Consider the following 6,331-nt stretch of genomic DNA (forward strand, 5'->3'; position numbering starts at 1 on the left):
TGAACTCAAACTTTGTCCAATCTTTCTTGCACATTGAACCTTTACCATTCATTTAGAAGGAATTCCTTGCAAAATTTTAAAAGCCAAAATAATTTCATGAAACTATATTTATTGTTGAAAAATAATGATTTCTTGGTTTAATTTATCAAAACACTCGTTGCGATTTGCCCGGCATGAAAGATTTTCGTATGAGAAAACTTTTGTGGTCTGGGGAATGTCAAGATCATGAGACCTTCCATTCTTTAGACCCAAAGAGTGGGCTTTGTTCTTCCCATCACAAAAACGAAACAACAAGAGCAAACATGAGATTACTACAAACTAGTCTTAGCGATTTCGGGCTAAGAAGAAAAGGATAGGTTTCTCTATTCGTAGGCAGATCGAAATGCACCTTACCTATGGGGCTTTTCTCTATCACAAAAACATCATAACCTAAATCCACTAACAACTGACCTAGGGGGCTGTAGGAATGAAAATGTAAGAGCTTAAAGAATCTCACTGACGCGGTGGTTGATGACACATTCTCTGAACTTGTTCAAACAGTCGGTGTCCAAGCCATGCACAGACATACTTCGCAATACATGTACGGAATGAATAAGAAATAAGGCGTGAGGGTAGAAGTGAGGTATACAAGTATCTAAAATGAATGATCATAGCGTACAAAAATAAAACCGACACGTACCTTTGTGAGAGGGGCTATTCGGAACGAGGCATGCCCAAATTTACCTCGTTGTTGATAACAATTTTTGATGTCACGTATAAAGGATGTCTATTTAAACAACACAGAGTTGTGTCCAGCTTCCTGTCGTTCAAGGCATTCAATCAGACCTCATGGTATGTGCCCCAAGCATGAAATCAAAATCGGTACCAACTTGACCCTACTCGGAAAAATTCATTATAAAGTGGGGTTAGCTTTTACTCTAACGTGCTTTATGTTTGTTTTGATGTTGAGAAACCCAACTCCATAAATCTGAACTCTTTTGAGACCAAGGGTAGTCGTTAGGATTCCCCATGCATATTTTGAAGAAATTTAGGTTCGGGCTGATTTTATCCCCAAGAGGGTCCGGGATGCCCATCGATACCAGAACCCCGTTTTGAAACCCCTAAAATGTTCATCTATGAGTTACAGGGTCATATTTCAGCGTTACACAAGTTTCCATGACTTGCAGATCGACGAAACCACCCACCGGATGATCTATGCCGAAATCATCATTTGAGGGCTAGACCATCTCAATGAGGCATACCCAATAGTACCAACCAAACAAAACATAGATGAAACCATTAAATTATTTTTAGAAGCTTTTCAGGCATTTTTGGAATGTCAAACGAATGTTAAATTTGACGAGCTTATAGTCGAATCAAACGTCTTGGTAAAACAAATACAACGAGCTCAAAATCGCTCACTTTTGACATTGTTAAAACACTCAAATGTCCATCAAACATTGTCGAATTGAGGGAATCTCTCCGAATCATTCGATCAAAATGATTTAGGTTACTTCATTAATTTCAATCAGGGCTCTATAAATAAAGCTCTATCCCCCTATGAGAGGGAGGAGAAAGCTTGAAGTATTAAGAAGATTGAAGCTTGGATAAAGAGCTGAAGCCCAACATTACTTCTGCATCAGCGATCCATCAACTACTAGTCGCTGACCAACACTCGCCAACTGTTGTCAATTACCATCGGTCGCCTCCCACTTCTTACTACAAGTTCATCTTCACATCGACGTTATAACTCAAGAGACTGTATAAACCCTTTCCTACATATTGAACAAATAGTTGTTAACTATAATCATCAAATTATATTGGATCTCTTTAACTGTGTCAGACCTCATGATTTTTATTTTCTTTTTCATGGTTTTCACGTAAAAAATGTATAGTGTCTCTACTGATTGTTTTCTTTTATATGAGTGCGTGTTAAATTCTCGTACAATATTTAGATGATAATCTATTACTCTATCAATATGAATTTACTACCACACATCAGCATGTAAATCTTCACATAAAACATTGATAAAAATTTGCATATAATAGATAGGACAAGTCCCCCTCATGAAAGTAGATAATAATAAGAAGAACTCATATATCTTTTGGCCCAAGATAAGACCATGAAAAAGTGCTTTTAATAAATCGTGAAAGGAAAGGTATGATAACTTTCTCATTAAGGAAAGCATGATAAAGACTACGGCCTAACATTTACTAATTCTACAAAATAATTATGATCATACCAACTTAATATTATGTTAATTGGCTTCAAAGGAAACTTATGGGAGAAAATTTTAGAGGTATAAACTTCATTTATGGGCTTAATATGGGAGAAAATATTACATGCGATCATATGTACTTGTGGATTAGGGCTGTGCACCCCGAGTACCTATAACCACATGTGGGTCTTAGTGTTTTCTGGCTATACACGACTAATCCACAAGTACATATGACCGTGTGGGTCATAATAATATTATGGTTGTACACCATTTGCAAAGTTATTAGGGCCCACGTTCAACCATAAAATTTTATGCAGATGGTTGCATTCAAGATGTTTATACGTTCAACCATCTGCATGATAATTCTACTTCGTGTGGGTCATTGAAGTCATTGATATAGGAGAAAATATTACATACAGTCACACGAACTTGTGGATTTGGAGTATACGTCTCGAGCACACTATAAATACATCTATAGTACAACCTAAATACACATATCTACCTGTACGAATGAATCTGACAAAATTATTTTTCTTCATGTGAACCTCTTTTAGTGTTATTTACGTTAGAATGATTAACATACATGCCACACAATTCTAATGTATTTGCATAATTAACATATAAACTTCATTTTTTACATATCTGTCATCTTATCTATGTATGAAACAGTTTTTTTCAATTTTTAAAAGTTAAAATTATGATAATATTTATATGATATGTAAGATTTAGGCAATATAATTAAATGTAAAATGTAAAGTTTGTGTTAGATATAAAAGTATATTATAAATATATAGAAGAGGAGTGGGGTATATATATATATATATATATATATATATAGCATGACAAGGATATAAAGCAATATTTCACAACTTCCATGTGATACTTCACCTCCAAGTAGACTCGCCACCACGAAGACAAGTGGAATTGGGGAGCAAATTTTCCATGTGAGATTTTTATTTTATTTTTGAAGTATAATTGACTCTCTTTTTAAAATATAAATGTTTTTTTTGGTGATCACGAATTAATATAAAGATTTTGAAAGAAATTTTTATTGAATTTTAGAGACCTTTTTATTAATTTGAAGATATTTTATAGTATTTTAAAGGGGTGTTATAGTAATTCCATTGCTCTAATTTATTTCTTATTGGATTACAACATTTAACATATAAACTTCAACTTTTACATGCACGTAGGATTGTAAAAAACACGTTCATGAATAGCTCGTGTTCGACACACTAAGCCATGAACGTTGCTTAAACTCACTAAAAAGGCGATGAATCAAAATATTTGAAATGACATAGGCTTGCTTAATCTTAGTAAGCAAATAGCTGATTCAAAAAGAGCTACATGATGAGCTGAATCTGATATTCCTTTGTAAGACTCTAATGCTAGAATCTTAAACTTCTTTGGTGTTTCAGCCTCTGCCTCTCTTGAAAATACTTTCTCCAATGTTTTAGGTTATTCTTTCTGCCATCCACTTGTTCGCCTCAAAATTTAGGATCTTCTTCTAGGATGCATGACTCATCTTCTTCCTCATCTAACCCTTAGGGGGGCGATTTTCTCAGCCTCATATATGGCAGCTGCTGTCTTTGAGCCGAGGATCCTAATCATCTTATGTGTCCTACAACAGGATCTAAAGTGAGTTTTAGAAAATATACTCCTGAAATCTTATATCATTGTCTTCACTTACTCCTTTAACTTATTGACATGATGTATCATGAACTCTGGTGCAACAATCGTTTCTCCTTATTCTTTCTTCCGTTGAAGATCTCTTTGATAGATTTGTGTATGAATTCCAAGCTTACCGCACATTTCAAGATGTTGAATCCTTGTAGAACATCGAGACTCGCATCGTTTGTGGGTTCATACAACCCAGAGAAACTTGTGAAGAAAGTACCATTTTCAGATGACTCAGAAATGACATAGATGTCAGATGACCCAGAAATGACATAGATGTTGTTCGCCCACAAAGAATGCTAGCTAAATGACATCAACAAATGAGCTCGACAGATCAACATTACATCAGGAACACGACTGCTGCACTTCAACAGGGCAACTCGACAGCTCAACCGAGCAAGTCAACCCACAGTTGACACTTCAACATATGAGGTCAGTAGGGGGAGCTCGACATCTGCATTCTGAGAGGAAAATGAGCCTGCTAGGCTCAACAAGGCGCATTAATATGAGCATCGATCCATGAGGTCTATGTATAAATATATATATCGACAAAGTTTACAAAACAGTAAAAATGACAACTTTAATCTCCGTAGAATTCCCAACAGAATCTTTAGATCCTTACTTTTCCTCCATTTTATCTTAGAACTGTTTGGTAGGGGGGAATTAAGCAGAAATTGAATGTGATTTTTTCAATATAAAATACAATGCAACAACTTAAATCCTAAGGAATCTTCGACCTATCGATAAAATATTACTTCTGTCGTCTGAATATTCGGGCCGACGAAGTAGATTACACCACGCCCTGCATTTGACGGCATGAATCATATCTCACATTTCGTTTGGCAGCGTGGTGCGATCCAGACCGTCAACCACACGTCAATTCACTATTAAGTTGAGCTTAAATGGTTGTTTGGTAGTGGGAAATAAAGAGGAAGGTAGCTTGCCGTAGCCTGCAAGGGGTGCAGGGGAGAGAAATACGGCAGGTCAGTGTACAAGGTGAGGAAAATATGCCTGATTGTGTGGAATAGTGATGGGAATAGAAGGTTTGACATCAATAAAATTTGTATAAAGCATCATCCTGGAAAAATGGGTTTTCAAATTCAAATTCGAGATCATTTAGACCCTCGTTTCAGTAAGTTTATAGTCAAACTAGCTGTCTCGACAAGACGAACCCAATGATATCAAAGCTGGTTAAATCTCAGTCAATTCCTTTAATCACATTTAAAAGTTTTGGATCATCAACATATTTATAATCAAATCCAGCGTCCCTACGAAAAGAATCCAACGAGCACAACAACGTTAAATTCCAAAGTTTATAGTGCAATAAACTTTGGGTGTTTGTCATGTAAATACGTAAAAACTGTGTGGTATATATGTAAATTTCTATTAGAGGATGGCTTCCATTCTGCAGTGCTCCAACTTTGCTTAGAAACAGGGGGATTCTGAAGCACTACTGAATAGAAATGGTGAGCAGATATTCCTTTCACGTCAAACTCCAACGCCCCCACAAATATAAAAAGAACACACATATATCATATAAATAAGGGATAATTACGTACAGAGCACAATAAACATTATTATTTATAAATCAAGCACTTACGTAATTTTTTAAACTATGAAAGTATTACATATTTAAACATATAACAATTATGTGGTATATATATAAGTTTAGAAGATTTAGATATGGACATAGCACTCAATTCTTACGTATTTACATTTCTAATATGTGAACTGTTGAGAAATTAGAGCGAAAAAAACCAAGAATCGACACGAATTCAGAAGAACACAGAGATTTAACGAGGTTCGGCAAAGATGTTTACGTCCTCGGGAGTAGAGCAGTGACTTTCCTTCAATCTCAGAAAAGAAGTACAGAATATGGGATACAATGGTTCTAAGGTTACAAACAACACACATATAAAACCCTGACATATAATATATAATTACAAAATTACCCCTGTAACGAAACTCCACCGATTGGACAGATTCTTCCGCTTCGCTCCGCTCCGCTTCGTTTCGCGTCAACATTTGTCCCTTATATGATATATGACCCATACCTAACATGAACTTCAATTTTGACATATATGTCATCAACCTTTACCATACATGAAATGTAAACAACAAAATTTAGGAGTGGTGTAAATATATAACAATTGAGTGGTATGTATGTAAAAAAAATGAATGAAAGATGAAGGTAATTCTGTAAATATCAATATTTGGAGCGATACATATGTAATTGTACCTAATTTTTTCACTCATAATAAATGAATGTATGTGTAAGGACATGAATATAGTCTATATTGTGGCTGAGAACTACTTCCCATCTTACAAACAGCGCAGAGATTCACCTAACGGTAGAAAGGAACTTCCATTTAAACTTCTCTCTTCCTCTTTTGTTTTCTTCGAAGGAGAAGAGATAGAGAGAGAGATGGAGAGGAGATCGGACTTTACGCAGAAGC

Source organism: Phalaenopsis equestris, unplaced genomic scaffold, assembly GCF_001263595.1.
Source record: "Phalaenopsis equestris unplaced genomic scaffold, ASM126359v1 Scaffold000002, whole genome shotgun sequence".
In the NCBI taxonomy this organism is placed as follows: domain Eukaryota; kingdom Viridiplantae; phylum Streptophyta; class Magnoliopsida; order Asparagales; family Orchidaceae; genus Phalaenopsis; species Phalaenopsis equestris.